This window comes from Ranitomeya variabilis, chromosome 2 (assembly GCF_051348905.1).
Source record: "Ranitomeya variabilis isolate aRanVar5 chromosome 2, aRanVar5.hap1, whole genome shotgun sequence".
Taxonomy (NCBI): domain Eukaryota; kingdom Metazoa; phylum Chordata; class Amphibia; order Anura; family Dendrobatidae; genus Ranitomeya; species Ranitomeya variabilis.
Window position 1 is genome coordinate 1,063,619,307 of NC_135233.1, and position 21,209 is coordinate 1,063,640,515.

Consider the following 21,209-nt stretch of genomic DNA (forward strand, 5'->3'; position numbering starts at 1 on the left):
GTCTGAAGGAGAGGAAACTCTCCTTCAGGCCCTGGGATCCATATTAATGTGTAAAATAAAGAATTAAAATAAAAAATATTGCTATACTCACCTCTCCGACGCAGCCTGGACCTCACCGAGGGAACCGGCAGCGTTGTTTGCTTAAAATGCGCGCTTTTACTTCCTTCCGTGACGTCACGGCTTGTGATTGGTCGCGTGCCGCCCATGTGGCCGCGACGCGACCAATCACAGCAAGCCGTGATGTAATTTTCAGGTCCTCAATGCCTAATTCTAGGCATTCATGATTTTAAAATTACGTTCCGGCTTGTGATTGGTCGCGTCGCGGTCACATGGGCAACGCGACCAATCACAAGCCGTGACGTCACGGGAGGCAGGAGACGCGCGCATTTTTAAAATTACGTCACGGCTTGTGATTGGTTGCGTGCCGCCCATGTGACCGCGACGCGACCAATCACAGCAAGCCGTGACGTAATTTCAGGTCCTGAATGCAGAAATAGGCATCAGGACCTGAAATTACGTCACGGCTTGCTGTGATTGGTCGCGTCGCGGTCACATGGGCGGCACGTAACCAATCACAAGCCGTGACGTAATTTTAAAAATGCGCGCATCTCCTGCCTCCCGTGACGTCACGACTTGTGATTGGTCGCGTCGCCCATGTGACCGCGACGCGACCAATCACAAGCCGGAACGTAATTTTAAAATCATGAATGCCTAGAATTAGGCATTGAGGACCTGAAAATTACGTCACGGCTTGCTGTGATTGGTCGCGTCGCGGCCACATGGGCGGCATGCGACCAATCACAAGCCGTGACGTCACGGAAGGAAGTAAAAGCGCGCATTTTAAGCAAACAACGCTGCCGGTTCCCTCGGTGAGGTCCAGGCTGCGTCGGAGAGGTGAGTATAGCAATATTTTTTATTTTAATTCTTTATTTTACACATTAATGTTGTTTCGATACCGATACCCGATACCACAAAAGTATCGGATCTCGGTATCGGAATTCCGATACCCGCAAGTATCGGCCGATACCCGATACTTGCGGTATCGGAATGCTCAACACTACTCAGCTCACATTTATCCTGCGCTTTACACCAAGTGCTTACACCAGGATTTCTGTGTAATTCTCAGAAACACATGATTCAGATTGAAGCCCCTGTGGAAGATTCCCTATAAAGGCAGAGGAAGGCACTGAGGATACCGTCTGGCCTGTGATCTGGCAGTGTCCATATTCTTAGGCATGCTTAAAAGCACAGTCGGACACAGTTTTGTGCACTTTTTAGAAAAAGGAAACCACTGAACAGTGGTCAGATGGAGTCCAGAGTAACTCTGCTGCCTCATTATGGTAAATGGATCCCTCGGGGGTTTCATCTGAATTCCATCATTCGGAGATAAAGATGGAACCCCAAAGTAAGTGCTCAGCATACAGAGCAGGAGGAATGTGATCCTAAACGTTTTGTAAAATATTCCCAATAAAAGCTTCAACTCAATCCACAAAAAAAAGTAAATTATCACTCAGGTCTGTCATCTGTTAATAGAAATATAGGTGGCTTCCATGTTATTGGTAGTACAAAAGAAATTCAGCAAATTCTGTGCTCCCAAATCCAAATGCCCCTCTCCCTTCTTAGTGCCAGTGTGCCTAAACCACATTGAGCGTCAACATGTTTGGCATTTCTTAAGGGAAGAGAGCCTGCCTAATTTATGGGTGCATATCTTCAGAAGCAGGGCACTACCACGTACTGGTCACTACAACGGCAGCTTTCAATTTTCACTCAGCAATGTCCACTGCTTCTTGTTTCTGGATAACACACATGTAGTTAAAATAGTCACTGTGCCTGTAAATTAATTTTCAAAGGATTTTAATTTACAAAATTTGGTAACTTGAAGGGGGATTTTGTTCTAGCACTCAGGGGTTCTGTATATTGGGTCCGCAAACTATTCTACAAAAATCTGCGCTCCAGTAGCTTCCCTCCTGAGTCTCACTGTGTAGCTAAGCAGTATTGTACAGACATATGGGGTATTTATTAGTTCAGCAGAAATGGTGGGATAAAGTTTGGTGACATTTTAACCAATTTTCCAGTGTGAAAATGTAAAACCTGGGGCAAAACCACAATTTTGGTGGTAAAAATGTAATTAATGTTTCTTGTCAAATGACTTCACAAACAGGGGGCTTCGGTTGTTCTTGCATATCAAGGACTCTGCCAATATGACATGGCACCCTCAAGCCAGTCCAGCAAAATCTGAACTCCAATACGGCGCTTCTTCCCTTCTGAGCTTTGCACTATGCCTGAAAAGTAGTTTTCGAACAAATATAGGGGATCAGTGTACTCAGGAGAAAATGCACAACAAACTTTGGGGTCCATTTTCTCATGTCATCTTGTGAAAAAGGAAAAATATTGGGGCTAAAACATTTCAGGGAATTTTTTTTTTTTTTAAATTTTCACAGTTCAACGTTGTAAAATTCTGTGAATCACCTGTAGGTTCAAGATGCTCAACACACATATAAATCAATTCCTTGAGGGATCTATTTTCCCTAATGGGGTCACTTATGGATGGTTTCCACTTTGTAGGCATCTCAGGGACTCTCCAAACGCGACATGACACCCACAGACGATTCCATCAAAGTTTGTGTTCCAAAACGTCACTCCTTCCTTTGAGCCCTGCAGTGTCAAACAGTAGTTTTCCCTAACATATTTGGTATCCGCAAATTCAGGAGAAATTGCACAGCAAATTTTGGGGTCCATTTTCTCTTGTGTAGAAATGCAGAATTTGTGGCTAAAAGGACATTTTTGTGGGAAAAATGGAATCTATTATTTTCATGGCTCAAAAGTTATAAATTTCTGTGAAGCATCTGGGGATTCAAGGTGCTCACCACACATCTAGATCAGTTCCCTGAGGGGTCTAGTTTCCAAAATAGTGTCACTTGTGGGGGGTTGTGTAATGAGCTGGCCGGCTCTGACTGTTCTGTTATCATTGACATAGAAGAATCTGTGACAGACACTGCCCCCGTGTGGCCAGAAGTTATACCTACGCCGAATGTGATTACAGAGAAACAAACTGTATTGGCTAAGCTCCCCCCTGTTATGTCATGTGACCAGGAAGGAGGGAGAAAGGAAGAAGAGCCCGGGAAATCTGTCTGTGCAGAGAGAAGTCTGTGTATGCTGGTGCCCTCCTGTGAATGCGATATAACAGATTGCCTGGACGATTCCCCTCTCTTGAAAGCTGACTTTCAGATCCAGCTCCCAGGAACTGTAAGCGGGTCCTCTGTTGAGAGGCCGAATATTCACTCAGCGGTGACATCTCCACAGATCCTGAACCGAACTGTAAGCGGGTCCTCTGTTGAGAGGCCGAATATTACACCCCTACCTGCCGTACCCCAAGGACTACAGTCTGGACCTGAGAGACGGAGCTTTGTTTAATCCCTGCAGAGACAGACAGGCCTGCGACGTGGGAAGATAACCTCCTGGAGTAAAGAGACTGGTAACGTGTGGATAGGGAAAGTCAGGGATAGTTTATATTACACGTTATTTCTGTGAATAGGCATTTTTTTTTGTATTATCTACAATTGTGTTCCGCTGTGTTAAGAAAATGTTTAACAGTAAAGATACGTTTGTTAAGATGGAATCTGAGTGTGGAAGTTTTGCTGGGCCAGATCATGGATATGCATGGGCGGCCTTGCCCTCGTCCACTTCATCTGGCGTAGTCGGCAGGATCTGTGCCCAGCAAGATTCCCACCCAGGCCCAGTATACAGTCAGAAACCGCCGCCGGTGTCTATTGTAAACCAGGTCAGGAAATTTGGCGGGCGAAACTACCCCGTACCAGAGTGGGCGGAACAAGTGCGGATACTGGGAGAAATGTATAATATTGACCCTAAGACCTTGGCAGAAATGGCGGTACTGACACTAGAGGGGGAGGCATGGACGACAGTCAGACTGGAGACGGTCAGGGGGCAGCGTGTGTTAGAGGATTTGGTGCGGGTGCTGGAAAAGACCTATGGACCTACTACGTACCAGGGAACACTGCGATACCTGTTCTTTAGACGGACACAGCTTGAATGGGAAGACATTCCCCAGTATGCAAATGCCCTTCAGGTACTCCTTGAACAAGTCTGTGCAAAAGGGGAACAACTGGCTACTATGGCTCCTCGTGACCTGGTACTGAGAGACCAATTCGTTATAGGGCTGAGAGACCAGTATCTTAACCGTATGCTACAGGACTTGATTCGGATGATGCCGACTCTCACCTTCGCTGAAGTCAAGCAGGAAGCCATAGAACGTTCTAGGGGACCCGTCATGGATGTGGGGACTCAAAGCGCTGCGTGCAGATCCATATTAAACAGTAACCAGCCCAACAGTGACACCGAGGAGCTGAAACAGATGGTAGCAGATTTACAGCAACAGGTGTCACAGTTAACACTAGAACGACAGAGAGACCAGCGGATGCAACCTAGCCGTCCCGCGGGACCGTGTTGGTCATGTGGTGACCCCCGTCATAGGGCGAATCGTTGTCCTCAACGAACAAACCATCAGTTACCACGACGAACAGAATATCAGCTACATCCACGAGCAGAGCCACCACGCCAGGTCTCACCACAATGGCCGCCGTTAAACTAGACACCCCTGCAGCTGAGGTTCGAGCAGCAGGGGGGGACAGAGAATGGGGTGTAGAAAAACAGAGCCAGCAACGGAGTAATCTTGCCTCGAGTAGTCCTACACTTGAAGTTATTCTGGAGGGAGTTGCAGTACAAGGATTGATGGACACTGGGTCGCAAGTGACCACGATCTCTGAACAGTTTTATGAAAAGTACCTCAAACCAAGAACTGCTTGTGATCCAGATACCACCATTAAGATAATTGCGGCTAATAACCTACCCATTCCAGTAACCGGAGTCGCCTGGATGGATACGAAGGCCTGTGGACAAGACCTAGGGAAACGAGGAATCGTCATTGTCAAGGAAGGCTTCGGCTCCGAGACTCCAGTAATAATCGGAATTAATATCTTGAAAGACCTGGATCTTATGCTGTTGAAAAGAAAAGGGCCCAAGTACTGGCAGAAAGTTACCAAACATAAACCGACTCGTCTGGCGTTCCAGCGCGTAATCCGGACCATTGGACTTCAACAGATGGCAAAGGAACAACTACCCCTAGCAGCCATTAAAGTGCCCCGCTGTACCCGGATTACTTTGCCCGCTGAAAAAGAGACAGTCATTTCCCTGCCTCTTAACACCAACCGACAACTTGAAGGAGTTGAAGTGTTAATCGAACCGAGGGCTCCAAGTGGGGGTAAGCTAAACCCACTAGTCGCCCGCACCCTAGCCGTCGTGAGGAACGGAAGAGTCCCTGTCAGGCTGAACAACACCGCAGACGTAGGTGTAGCCCTTGAAGCTGGAACACAACTTGCCAGAGTATATGCTCTACCTACAGAAGTGAACCCCATAGGACCCTTACAATTCACCCCGTCTACAGAAGATGGCCGGACGGTAACTGTCTCAGCCATAAATGCTCAAGCAGATGATGAAGACATTGGGCGAAAGCTACTGGAAAAAGTGCAACTGGACCCGTCCCAGTACACCAAACAGGAAGTGTCTCAAATGGAGAAACTACTGCGAGAACACCAAGACTCCTTTGCAAAGCATGACACTGACTTCGGGTACACCACCAGTATCCAACACGAGATTCCCACGGGTGATGCTGCCCCTATTCGCGAGAGGTACCGACAAATACCACCTCAACAATACCAGGAGGTGAAGAGCCTCTTAGAATCTATGCTACACGCCGGAGTGGTGCGGGAAAGCCAGAGCCCATGGGCTGCACCCGTGGTGATAGTCAAAAAGAAAGATGGATCCCTGAGATTTTGCGTAGACTACCGTCGGCTGAACGCTTGCACGATCCGGGACTCCTATCCACTCCCCCGGATCGAAGAGTCACTGACTGCCCTGAAAAAGGCCAAATATTTTTCGTCTCTAGACTTGGCCAGTGGATATTGGCAGGTCCCCATGAGTGAGAGGGACAGAGAAAAGACCGCCTTCATCCTTCCCATGGGCCTGTACGAGTTTGACCGGATGCCATTCGGCTTGAGTAACGCACCAGGGACCTTTCAAAGACTGATGGAACGCTGTCAGGGAGATTTCAACTTCGAATTCACGCTGATATACCTTGATGACATCGTGGTATACTCCGCCACCTTTGAGGATCACCTTCACAAGCTTGGCAAAGTGTTCCAGCGCTTGAAGAAACACGGCTTGAAGTTGAAGCCCAGCAAGTGCCGTCTATTCCAGCAGGAGATCGATTACCTGGGACACCGGATCTCAGCCGAAGGTGTCCAACCCTCTCCAGAGAAGATAGCAGCTGTCCGAGAATGGCCACAACCAACTACCATCAAAGAAGTCCAGGCTTTCCTGGGGCTAGCGGGCTATTACCGCCGATTTGTCAAGGACTTTGCCCGGCTTGCGGAACCACTGCATGAGACCCTCCGAGGGACCGCGAACAGTCCCAGAGGACGACGCATCAGCTGGGGGCCCGACCAAGAAAAATCCTTCCGGGCGCTTCAAACTGCTCTGACATCACCCCCTATTCTGGCATTTGCGGACTACACCTTGCCGTTCCAGTTATACACCGACGCCAGCCTTCAAGGTCTCGGGGCGGTCCTCTCCCAAGTCCAAGATAACAAGGAACGCGTAATAGCCTATGCCAGTAGATCCCTCCGTGATACCGAAAAGAACCCCGTCAACTACAGCTCTTTCCGCCTGGAACTCCTGGCCCTGACCTGGGCTATGACAGAGAAATTTGCTGGCTACCTGACAGGAGCGGAGGTGCTGGTCATGACAGACAACAATCCTCTTGCCCACCTAGAAAATGCCAAACTAGGGGCAATGGAACAGCGCTGGATGGCAAGGCTCTCTAGATTCCAATACAAAATTAAATACAGAGCGGGGAAGGAGAATCAGAATGCTGACAGCCTTTCCAGAGTGACCTCATCCCCGCCAGTGGGTAACCGGGATGAAGAGTTGGAGGAAGATGAACTGCCCGACTTTGCCCGGCTAGCTAAACAAATAGAAGATAGCCGCCAGTATGCTGTAGGCAGGATTGAAGCCGTAGTGGGATCCCCCCTGTCCCAACAAGAATGGGCCAAGCTTCAAGATCGAGACCCTGAACACGTCTTACTGAAACAGTATGTGAAGACACAAGAGAAACCACCCTCCGAAGTAAGAGCCCGACTATCAACCAGGGCCTCTGCCCTACTTGCACAATGGGATCGGCTGATCGTGAAGGATGGAGTCTTGTATCGCAGGGTCCTTTTATCCCACATGCTGGAAGAATGTTTGCAGATTGTCGTCCCGGTGCAGCTAGCCCATGAGATGGTGGCTGAAGCCCACAGAAGGAACGGCCACTTCGGCGTAGACAAGACCCTCCGGTGGACCCAGCAATTCATTTTTTTGCCCAGGACTCCGTAAGCTGGTTGAAAACGTCTGCCTGAGCTGTCGTACATGTGAACTCCACAAGTCTACTGAGCAGCGTGCACCTGTCCAGACCATTAGCACATCCAGGCCCCTCGAGTTGTTGATGGTGGACTATCTGTTGATCGGAACGGCGAATAGTGGCTACCAGTACTGTCTGGTGATGGTGGACCACTTCACGAAATTCGCCGTCGCTGTTGCTACCAAAGATCAGACTGCCGAATCAGCTGCACAGGCCATCTGTCAACACTTCGTTCGGGTCTACGGGTGTCCGGAGCGGCTGCACTCGGATCAGGGGGCGTGTTTCGAAGGGCGAGTCATTGAAGAACTTCAGCAGATGTATGGAATCAAGAAGTCCAGGACCACCCCGTATCATCCACAAGGGAATGGCGCCTGTGAACGTTTCAACCGGACTCTCTTACAACTGATCCGAACCTTAGCAGAAGACAAAAAGCCCGACTGGCCTCGATTCCTCCCAGAACTGCTGTGGGCCTATAACAATCAAGTCCATTCTGTCACCGGATACACGCCTTACACCCTCCTGTTTGGCCGCCCAGGCAAAGGCATCCATGAGCTACACCTGTCTAACTCTGATGAAGACACCTGTGGTACCTATCCTTCCTGGCTACAAGCACACCGTCAAAGGATGGAAACTGTCTACCGGCTGGTGGAACAGCAGATCCAGGACCAGGTCCACGCTGATCCACTTCCAGTACAAGAAGATCTACTGAGTGTGGGTCAACTAGTCCTAGTTCGTATAAAGAAACCACAAGGAAAACTCCGGCCCAAGTGGGAGACCGAAGTCTATCGAATAATTGGACATCCGTACCCTGATGGCCCCGTCTATCAAGTACAAGGCGAAGACAGCGGCAGCCTCCGCACCCTGCACCGTAACATGTTGCGCCCCTGCCGTTCTCAGCCTGACTCCCCTCCTGTGATACCTAGAGAGATGGATATCACTAATACTGTGGGAGACACCGACACCGGGGATGTAGAGGTAGAAGACATACCTACCCCTGCTCGCCTGACTGACACGTCTGATACCCTTACCTCCTCGACTGACTTACCGACTGGGGCGGAGAGTGGAGTGACTGATCGGGGAGAGAGACTAGCACCCGTTAGGCGGACAGCGAGGACCACCGCAGGAGTGCCCCCGGGACAGTCCTACAGAGACCAATATGTGTGGCCCTCTTCACAGCCGGGTCCTACAACCTCCACAGCCATCGCCGCCCTGGAGACAGTCGTTGACAGGGACTGCCAACCTTCAAGTGGGGGGGCGTGTAATGAGCTGGCCGGCTCTGACTGTTCTGTTATCATTGACATAGAAGAATCTGTGACAGACACTGCCCCCGTGTGGCCAGAAGTTATACCTACGCCGAATGTGATTACAGAGAAACAAACTGTATTGGCTAAGCTCCCCCCTGTTATGTCATGTGACCAGGAAGGAGGGAGAGAGGAAGAAGAGCCCGGGAAATCTGTCTGTGCAGAGAGAAGTCTGTGTATGCTGGTGCCCTCCTGTGAATGCGATATAACAGATTGCCTGGACGATTCCCCTCTCTTGAAAGCTGACTTTCAGATCCAGCTCCCAGGAACTGTAAGCGGGTCCTCTGTTGAGAGGCCGAATATTCACTCAGCGGTGACATCTCCACAGATCCTGAACCGAACTGTAAGCGGGTCCTCTGTTGAGAGGCCGAATATTACACCCCTACCTGCCGTACCCCAAGGACTACAGTCTGGACCTGAGAGACGGAGCTTTGTTTAATCCCTGCAGAGACAGACAGGCCTGCGACGTGGGAAGATAACCTCCTGGAGTAAAGAGACTGGTAACGTGTGGATAGGGAAAGTCAGGGATAGTTTATATTACACGTTATTTCTGTGAATAGGCATTTTTTTTTGTATTATCTACAATTGTGTTCCGCTGTGTTAAGAAAATGTTTAACAGTAAAGATACGTTTGTTAAGATGGAATCTGAGTGTGGAAGTTTTGCTGGGCCAGATCATGGATATGCATGGGCGGCCTTGCCCTCGTCCACTTCAGTTGCACTGATTAGTCACATCAAGGGGTCTCCAAACAGTACATGGCATCCACAAATTATTCCAGCAAATTTTACATTCAATAAGTCCATTGGTGCTTCTTCCCTTCAGAGCCCTGCCGTGCACCCAAACAATAGTTCTGTGCCAAATATTGAATATCTGCATACTCAGGAGAAATTGCACAACAAAATATATGGTGGAATTTCTCTTGTTACCCTTGTGAAAATGTTAAATTTGGGTCTCAAATATTTGTGGGAAAAATCATGAAGTGCAATATGTCACGGAAAAAAGTCTCAGAATCAGCGGGATACGTTGAAGTGTTGCAGTCACTACCACATAAAGTGACACAGGTCTGAAGTGGAAAATGTGGCCTGGTCATGAAGGTGAAAACAAGCTTGGGGGTGAAAGGGTCATAACTCATATGCTCCAATTTTGCCAATGAAAGAGAATCCTGAAACCAAGGCTTTTGTGTAATGGAAAGTGTGCTTACTGGCTTTTGAGATGGCAAGCCACTGCTAATATATATATTTTTTCTGCATTCTTTGTAATTGTCCAATATTACACCTGGTCATGCCACCTATATCCAGAGGCCTGTTGCAGGTGCTTGCATTTGGTACATGAACATTCCTACGTTTCTTTGTCTCATCTTTTTGTGAAACGCCTAGGGATATTTAAGGTCTCCTTCAATACTTCAAATATGCTGGTGATTCTAGTACAGGAAAAATTAGTACTAGTATGATCCGTATGTACAGTACATGTGTGCCGTCCGTGTGAGCCATACCAGCGCTTGGGAATGTAGTACAGTTAGTGCTGATCCCAGTCAAGGGCTGGTGAAAGCAGCTCTCATCATTGTCTACTGCTAGAACTGAGATCAGCGTGACCAGGAGCCAATGATCAGAGTTGTATTCAGCAGCAGCTCCAATTCCTGTGTAAAATAAAGAAAAAAAAAAGGCATGGTCTCCAGCTCAATTTTTATAACCAGCAGATGGAAAGCCCACGGCTGGGGCTGAAGATAGTCTGGGAAATGGGACAATACTCCATAAGGATCAAAAACTGGGGATGCAGGGAAGGAAAGTAAGCTCACCACATCGTTGCAGCATAGATCCTGCTGAGAAACAGGCACGGAAAAGATCAGGATCTGGCAGTGTGTGTTTGCATTAAAATACTTGCAGGTGGTTTAATGAAGTCCTAGGAATCATCTAGATCGCTACACGTTTGAATAGGTAAGGTGTGATAATCAAAATATAAGTCAACAATATAACAAGACATAAGATACAATAAATCACTTCACACATTTCAGTTTTACAGTTTGATCTTACATTAGCTTTCTGTCAAAATAAAGCTTTATTATAATATATAAAATGGAAATTTCCTGAGCAGGTTCCAGGTTTGTTTTGCAAGAGAATGAGAAAAAAGTTAAAAAAAATTGTTTCAGCATCCCATCATAAAATTGATCCATACAGTATATACACACACATTCATAGAAAATAGTTTTTCCAATGCAAGACAAGATAAAATTAACCAACTCTCCTTAATGTGTCAATAAGAGCTTCCTTTGACACCAGAAGTAGAAGCCCAGATGCATTGGTTTATGTGGAAACCATACATATGATGGCTGCCTGTGGTCATACATGCTTCAAGCCACAATATCTTTGCATCAAGTTGGCTGATCATATGTGGTTACTGGAGAAATACTGGATGATAAATTTGAAACCAAACATGTTCATGGCAGTTTTTTGAAAACCATTTGGGAGTCATTGTCTTGTGGTGACCCACTGGGCTTACAAATCGGAAGTCTACATGATCATTGATATTACCGATTGTGGTCACAAGATGGTCTTGAGTGGTGGTAGACATTGAAAGGTTGCACAGTCCTTTATACATAAAGGCCATTTCTGGTCATAAGAGACATTTAGGAACCTGCATAGTCAATGTAGAGATCTGAAGACCATTTGCAGTCAAGAGTCTACCTTGTGTGAATATAGGTGACATATGAAAACTAAGCAGTCACTAGATTGATCTTTTCCCACTTACCAAAGCTATAGTTTGCAAAACAAACAAACAAACAAACAAAAAAACATTAAGCCCAACAGATGTAGCTCCAGTGTGGAACTTGAGAACCAGCACACTTTCAGTAGACACCACTGTAGGGATGTTAAATAACACACACTAAGTGCACAGAGTCTAGAGTGTTTGATGGTCGAACAACAAAATTTAATGATTCTAGGGAACACATTGATAAAATTGTATCCAAAAAACCTTTAGAGATGCCTGCAGGAAAAGTGTAGGATGAGTTAGTTGGCAATATTGTACAATTTTGAAGCATTGATGAGGCTCGATAATGCAAATGTCCATCTTACAGAAAATATATGGACAAAAAGACTGACATCTTACCTTACGTCCTCTGGGGGTGAAGCTGCACATATCGTCCACATTGTTGGAATAATAACTTGGAGATCTTGAAAACGTCAACTCTTAGATATAATCTGGGATCCGTGAAGCAACATTTACAAAGAAAAAACAAAAACCATTATCAGATACTTCATTAAAGTCCTGATAATTACAGAACTTTTGGATTTAGTAGGAAATTCCCAGACATCTATGGAAAATTACATTACAGTTGTAGTTCTACCATGCAGTTCTAAGTAACATGGAATGGCCAAAAGTATGTAAAGCTTGGTGTAGACAAAGCAATGTAGAAAACCTTCAGAAATAGAAATATTAGGGCATGTATAGGATTTCAGCCCCTCGATGTTTCTAGCCACTGGCAGCAAGCTGCATTTTAAGTCTTCATTTACAAAATTTTACGGTACAAAAATTACCCGTTTGATAAGACTTACCATATTTGCTCCATACTGATGGTTGTTAAATTTATATCAGCTTGTGCTTTCCGGATGAAGCCAGGAGGTGGGACTGACCTGCTGAACAATGTAGTGGATTAACGTGTGCACAACCAGATAAGGTGCACGGGTAGGTTCCCAAGCCGTAGTTCAAAAAATACAAAACCCAGCACTCAACTTTGTAGTGAGAGGAAACGAAAAATTTATCATATCCCAAGACAGTAAACGTTTCGGTCACACAGAGGGACCTTCATCAGTAACTGAAAAAAGTATATAAACTCAATTACACAATCGGGATAACATAAACAAATAACACAAATTATAAACAAACAAAACCAAAGTATATAAAAGACATATGCAATAACTTATGCATATGAACATGGCAAAAGGGATATTGTATAGATAATATCGGTGCTGAAGAGTGACCTATATGGTGGCACAGTGATAATAAAGTAGTGGAGGGTTACATACCGTATACTGGGATAACGGATAGATACAAGTGGCTATATGGCCTGCCTAGGGAGTAGAACATAGAATATAGTGAAAGAATGAATCAGGGTAGTACAAAAAGAGAAGGGAGAAGTGAAAATGCATGTGAACCTACCACAAGTATGTTTCCAATATCACATTGGATACCGGAGGGAGAAGAATTACGGCTTGGGAACCTACCCGTGCACCTTATCTGGTTGTGCACACGTTAATCCACTACATTGTCTTCCCATACGTGTGACCTCTATTACTTTTTCGTATAATAATGAAGAGAGTTCCTCTATATTGGCACAGTCCACCCTCTCCAGTGATTTCTTAAAAATACCTCCACGTGAGACACGAGGACGTGATCTGGAACGAGGATTAAGGCACCAAGTCAACATAGAATTGCACTGCGCCACCCTCTCCGAATACCTCCGAGTTAAGAGGATCCCTAGAGGACTCCGAGTCCCCCTTCGTCCGACCCTATTTAGTGACTGTTCTGATTTTTGTCTGAGGTTTGAACAGATACTTAACAAATGTTCATTTGATCTGATAACACTTACCCTAGAACATCTTCATAAAGCTATTGAAACCAACGTGGCTAAAATCAAGAGTATCGAGACCCAGCTTACTGCCACGGGTACTGCAGAAGAATTGAGTGCCTTGAGGAGCCAAATCCAAGAGTGTGTCGACCTACATAAAAGAGACACCGAGAATCGTAAACGCAGTAAGTTCTCCCGTGATACAACAGATTACGAGACTATTCAAGTATACCGATGGCACGACAACTCGACATCCAGACGTCAATCTACATGCAACCAGAAATCCTCTACGGACTATTCCACCTCAGGCTCGAATCAAGAGAGGAACGCCCTCCCCTCCACCTCAGGACTTTTTTTAGGACAGCAACGCCGTTTTCCAAAAATAAAACCCGACGGAGCACCTCCAAGAAGGGACACCACAGACCAAATGCGGATCACGAGATCCAAGGTACAGAATCATTGGTGGTGAACATTTCTTCTAGGTCCTTGGGGGTTGCGGAACTTGGGGTACTACAGAAAGGATTGTCTTTTTGTCCCTCTTATCAGTGCAAAACTTTTGATTTAGAGATGGATCTTCAACGCTTCTTCCGCTTATTGAGGCTTAAAGCCCATTTTGCCTCCTCTCCCATCACCCCCACAACTCCTTGCACCAACCCTATGTCTATTATGTCATTAGGCCTTCGCGATAAGAGCTCTTTCCGCCCACCCCAGGGCTCCCACACTGTGGAGACATTTATTGGATTTATCCAGGACTCATTTCACACCATACGTGATGACATAGAGAAAGGTAGATTACATTATCCCTCTAACCTTTCCCCTGCAGAACATCAGTCATTGATGACATTACAGAGAGATCCTAATCTGGTCATTAAACCGGCAGACAAGGGGGGTGCTCTTGTTGTAATGGACAAGGTACAGTATATAGCGGAGATCCATCGTCAACTAAATGATACTTCCATTTACGACCGACTAATGAGAGACCCCTATACAGAGATTAGAATATCCCTTTTGCCATAAGTTATTGCATATGTCTTGTATATACTTTGGTTTTGTTTGTTTATAATTTGTGTTATTTGTTTATGTTATCCCGATTGTGTAATTGAGTTTAAATACTTTTTTCAGTTACTGATGAAGGTCCCTCTGTGTGACCGAAACGTTTACTGTCTTGGGATAAAATACATTTTTCGTTTCCTCTCACTACAAAGTTGAGTGCTGGGTTTTGTATTATTTGAATTATGACCTGCTGAACAAGACACATGGAAATACCACAAGTGACTCCATTGTAGACTTTAAAGAGAGGGTCCATCTCATCACACTTGGTCCCGGCCAACTCATATGTAGGCTTTGCTGAACAGAGGTGTCCACATTCACCCAGGCATACAGACATTGGCCTTCGGTAAGTGTTCACATTTGGACAGGGAGGTCAGGGACCCATCAGTTTTATGAGACCACCTTGACGATGGTTGATTGGCTCACACTATTTGATTATATCAAATTCTGTGCAAAGCGTCTCTTAAATATTTTCCTAATGTTCAAAAGCCATTTTGCTATTCATATTTCATGTATTTCATATTAGACATGCTTTGGCATGACTGGTAGTCATGGTTCGCTGGGTTTGCAGGTTAGGTGGTTTTAGATTTCATGTGGATGACCTCTTTGGGATCTTGTGAGGGTTTTGATAGCCTCATTGTGGGGTCATTTTCTGTCTTTTATACTCTGAGCTGAGTGTGTCTGACTTTGTTCTACCTGTGCTTCGTGCCTATCTTTATATGTCTGCTTGGATTTTGATCTGGTCCCGTCCCTGTTAAAGTCTTCCGTCTGCTAATTCTGTACCTTGCTGCCATCTTTGTGTATGATCTTTGGCTACGTCTTGATATCCCTTTGCTTGTCCCTGCTGTACTTCGCCGCCCTCTGTGTATGATCTTTGGCTATGTCCTGACCTTCCTCCAGCTGTCCCTGATGTACCTCACCGCTCTCTCTGTGTATGACAATATTGCTTCGCTGACCTGACTACTGTTTCTTCCTCTTCACCTCTGCTTTTCTGCGCTGCTGTCGGCTCCCAGTAGGGCTTTGCAGTAGCCCCGCCCCTTTCTCTGAGTCGCTGTCATGTAACCGCAGGTCCTGTTGGTGCCAGGTATTCCACAGCACCTCCACTCTCCTCAGGTCCCGGCTGCTCATACCCATGCTAGACACCGGACCCTAGACACCTTGTAGCTGCAAGTAAGAGTCCTCAGAATCTCCCTGTCTGCATCCTTTGCAGCCGGGGTAGTGGTTACCGAAAGTCCTCACTTTACACCCGTCCCCTACTTTGACCTGGTCCATCCACCCAACTATGGTTGGCGTGGATTCGGGCCCCACAGGTGGATTCCTCACTACCTGTGCAGATAGGACCCCTTATTCCTCTCTCTCTGGAACTTCTCTCTCTCTCTCTGTTCTCTGGTGCTGGGACGAGCTCCTCTCTGCTCAAGTCCCCAGCTCCAACTGTCTAACTCCCTAACCAACTTCTCCCTCCTGTTTCCATGATAACTCCACTCTCTCCACCCACACCCTCTACCTAGTCCCCTCCAGGCCTATAGAGGTCTAGTGTTGGATGCTAGTGTGTGAATACTGGGTAGTGTCCCCCTCCGTACCCGAGAGCGGAGTACCACACCTCTGGCTGAGGTGCAGTACCTCTGTGGTGACTGGACTCTCAGGGGTGCCACAGGTGCATCTTCAAATTTATACAACTCCCCATGCTGTTGATATGGGTCCATTGACAAAACCATGCTTAGTTTGAACTGGTCACGCCTCTTTGCTGTTAGATAACAAATGCTTGGGTAGGAGCTAACTTTATAAAGTGGTTAGGTTATGGCTCAAAAGTTCTAAGAAAAACTAAAATAAAAAAAAAGAAGTCAAATCCTTCTGTAGTGGGTGGCTTTGGCACAATAATGGTCCTCTATTTAAACCATTACCTATTAATGTTGTCCCTCCTGTTTCCAGTAGCCCCACCCAACAATCCTGAGCCAACTCAGTTATTCATATAACATCTGAGAAAAAAAATAGAATTTTGTCTATATTTTTTTGTTAGAGTTTGCCAATTTAACACAATATTCATTCCTGTTGCCTGTCCATTAGAGACGGAAGGGTCTGGTTTTGGGATGATGGAAGACTGGCCAGGTACATTGCTTTAAGTAGAAATACAAGGGTCAAGGAGGAACACATTTAGGAATAAATGGCTGATCTCATGGTTTTATATCCAACTTCATAAATTGTCTTACAAAATATCGTCCTAATAATCCCAATGTAAAATATGTTGCACAGTTGAGGAAATATTTGTGATCCACTACCATCCATAACTAGTGATGAGCAAACCCAAACTCACATTCAGGGTTCATACCTTACTCCTAGCATTTGTGCACAGACTTTTTCCCTGAAGTCAATCAAAATGTTAAAGGTTGCCAGCCGAATAAAAGCTTGTTGAAATTCTGCTGGGCATCCAAACAACAAGGTTTTAGGCTGTGGGCACTTCTGAAGCCATCACGGCGATGCCAAGTCTGGCATGGCTGTAATTGGCTGATATAAAGGCACGTTCACAGTGTGGTTCTCTGTACCATATTAACCTTGTGCTCTGTGCCTGAAAAACCTGTCTGTGTGCCACGGGAGAGAGGGCGTCTCCAGATGGTGACTTGGGAGCAGCTCTACACAAAATAACTTATCTGAATTCTCCTATTCTGGCCTTGGTTTTGAGATAATTTGAGTATAATAAACTGAAGACCAGATGATCCCAAAATATTTCCCAGAGCTGCACATTCCTCAACCTTCAATGTGCAAAAACACTAGTGCATGTCCTCATCTACCCCCTTGACTACTGCAACCTACTGCTCTGTGGCCTCCCCTCTAGACCCCTATAATCTTTTATAAGCTCTGCTGCCCGACTAATCCACCTGTCCCCCCACTATTCTCCAGCCTCTCTTTGTCAATCCCTGCACTGGCTCCCCGTTACCCAGAGACTCCAGTTCAAAGCCCTAACCATGGCATACAAAGTCTTAGACAGGCAGCCTGTGTCCTCCATACATCTGTGAATTCGTCTCCCGGTACCTACCTGCATGCAACCTCCGATCTTCACAAGATCTCCTTCTCTACCTACCTCTTCCACCAAGCCTTCAAACTACAGTAACCACCGATCCACCAAACCACTGCACGACCAGCTCTACCCTCGCCTACTGTATACTCACCCATCTCTTGTAGATTGTGAGCCCTTGCGGGCAGTGTCCTCCCTCATGTACCAGTCGTGACTTGTATTTAAAATTATTGTGCTTGTTTTTTTTATTATGTATACCGCTCCTCACATGTAACTCACCATGGAATAAATGGCGCTATAATAAAGAACTGTCAGAGGAGGATGCAAAAGAGTGTTGAGAGTGACTGATGCAAGAATACCAAATGAAGGCATTGTAGGAAATTCTGGATCTTAGTTTACTGAGTGTGGGATTCCTGTGGAAAAGCATTGGATGTTATACCAGTAATGAGGGCTGTGTGTCACTGCTGTGAGGGATCAGAAGCTGAATGTGGCTCGTGACCCTCTCAAAGCTGAATGTGGCTCTCAAGGGCAGAAAGGCTCTAAACTAGCGGTCCCCAACCTAACAGCTGTGGAAGATGGGATGCCTCAGAGAAAGTTAAACCCTTAAGGCCCCGTCTCACATAGCGAGATCGCTAGCGAGATCGCTGCTGAGTCACTAGTTTTGTGACGCAACAGCGACCTCAGTAGCGATCTCGCTATGTGTGACACGTACCAGCGATCAGGCCCCTGCTGCGAGATCGCTGGTCGTGTCGGAATGGCCTGGACCTTTTTTTGGTCGTTGAGGTCCCGCTGACATCGCTGAATCGGTGTGTGTGACACCGATCCAGCGATGTCTTCACTGGTAACCAGGGTAAACATCGGGTTACTAAGCGCAGGCCCGCGCTTAGTAACCTGATGTTTACCCTGGTTACCAGCGTAAATGTAAAAAAAAAAAAACAGTACATACTTACCATCTGATGTCCGTCAGGTCCCTTGGCGTCTGCTTCCTGCTCTGACTGAGCCGCCGTAAAGTGAGAGCACAGCAGTGACGTCACCGCTGCGCTCTGCTCTCACTGTACGGCGGCTCAGTCAGAGCAGGAAGCAGACGGCCAGGGACCTGACGGGCAACAGATGGTGAGTATGTACTGTTTGTTTTTTTTGGTAACCAGGGTAAACATCGGGTTACTAAGCGCGGCCCTGCGCTTAGTAACCCGATGTTTACCCTGGTTACCTGGGTGCTGCAGGGGGACTTCGGCATCGTTGAAGACAGTTTCAACGATGCCGAAGTCGTTCCCCTGATCGTTGGTCGCTGGAGAGAGCTGTCTGTGTGACAGCTCCCCAGCGACCACACAGCGACGCTGCAGCGATCAGCATCGTTGTCTGTATCGCTGCAGCGTCGCTGTGTGAGACGGGGCCTTTATATTTGGGTAAGGCCCACAAGTTCATCTGTACAAAAAACAGTGAATACCAACACAAAAAAACCCTGAGCAAACAAGAGGAAAATATTAAAGAGACACTCAAACTAATCTACCAAGCAACATCTGAAAACGAGTGCACACAAAGGTCTCATAAAAAAAAACAGTTTATTAAATATACTTAAAGATTTAAATACAAAAGACGTACATATGCCAAAACAGAACGTTCCTAAAGGTGGTACAAGTAATGGGACGGAGATTCCAAATAGGATGGAGAATGTTTCAACCCTGACGAAGCCTCTTGGTGCTGGTGGACCAGGACACATGTACAACCCCCCCACCTTTTTTCACTGACATACCATCTTGTGTGTAAGTACTTACCTTATGCATTTTTTCACCTAAATTATTTAGTGCTAGTCATGACACTTGTTAGTTGACTAATTATTATGTAGATGGGGTTCTTTGTCCTATTTGGAATCTGTCATGTTACTTCATATCTCTCACTTTGTACATGTTACTGGAACCACCTTTCAGAACATTTTATTTTGGTATATGTCTACAAAAAAAAAAACAGGTAGAAATAGGAGGCTCCCTATTTTGGCGGGATTGATGGACCTAGACTATTTTAATTTTGATATTCCACTCACAGTAGCCCTACATAGGATCTCCAAAGTGGCTCCAAAATGGAGATTAAATTTTATACCAAAATTTGATTTCTACATTGCCTTTCATTGGATAATTTTGTGATACTACGAAGCAGACAGGTGATATCAATTAGGAGAAAAGAATGCAATTTGTCATGGATTCTGGTTACAGTAGGGATGCTAAGGGCCAAATAATCCATGTACACCCTACATTGTCTGGACCATATGAAGCTTTTACACCTGTTACATTATGTCCAGTTTCACTGTTTAATAAGCTCATTATCTAAATCACAAATTACACCTGGAAGCACTAATGTAATGCGATGAGAAAGCGTGGAAGAGCGACAAATCGCATCTTATAGACTCACAATACAGAATTATTGTAATACTTTGACACCTCGATATAAAGTGGGAAATCAAATTGAAAATAAGTGAAAATTTAAACAGAAAAAAATATAAACATATATTAGTCACAACCAGGGACCTACTAATCATTCGGCACAAGGTAGTGAAAATAAAAAAATTAATGAAAAAATTACGTGGCCTGACAGAGGCCCAGGAGGTAACTAAAGCCTTTGTGGTGTACCAAAACTAAAAACGGGCAATTTATATTTGTAATTCTCAGAATTAAAATCTTTATTTTCAATTTTATGACATCACAGTCATGAGGCAGATAACATCAGCTCACTGGAATATCATCTGCACACCATGTAGCTGAAAAACTGGCATAGTTGCCTATAGCAGCCAATTACAGCACAGCTTTTTTATTTCATCATTAAGATAAAAGCAGAGCCCTGATTTGTTTCTCATGGCAGCCAAGGTATTTTCTCCTGACTGCTTAGTTGAGGCCTTTTCACATTTTATTTATTTAATTCACTTTGTCTTAGGGGCAATGCTTTTTGGATAGGGAGGCTTCTATTGTAATATTGCATCGGCTTTTTTTTTTTTTAAACACACTTTCCCCAACTAGGCAATTATGCTTTAGCCTTTCCTCCAAAACATAACCTTTCATTAACCCCTTAATGGCATGACATACATGATACGTCATATGCCGGCTGCCTGCCTTGGATTTGAGTTCACAAGCCAAGCCTGCATATTAGATTATGGCTGTAATAATTCACCACCAATTGCCCGTACCAGCAAGCAGCCATGGGTGGAGTGGAGCTCCGAATGCGTCTGTTAACTTATCAAATGCCAATGTCATTCTATGCTTCCATGGGCACATCAGTGACATGATTGCTGGGCATCGATGGATTGACAAGATGCCTAAAACCCCGATTCCTGACATGATGGTACTCTGAAGACCATCCATGGGCTGGTTATCATAAGACTGAGTTTTGCTATATTATGCATTTGTGTATAAAAGGTGCTAAAATTAAAGTTTAAAATATGAATAAAAACTACTACAAAATATATAAAAATTGCCCCCTTTACTCCACTCTTAAAATGTTTTTTTTCCCTTGAGGTCACAACTTGTAAAAGTCAGTTCTATCAAAATATGAAAAAATGAATCCAGTTGCTAAATGATGCGGGGGGGGGGGAGTGTAAATAATATATTCTCTGCTTTACAAAAAATAAACATCTTTCAAAATATGTTTTTCAAGTCATGACCGCTTCCCTATACTGTATTTGAATGATCACAGCTCATTGATGGACGTGATGAGAGAAGGCTAGTCTGCCTGGTCCAAACCTACAGAGGAATAGTGACATCCAGCCTGAATTTTCTTCAGCAGTTTAGAATAAAAATGGATCAAAACAAGCAGCACATTCCCT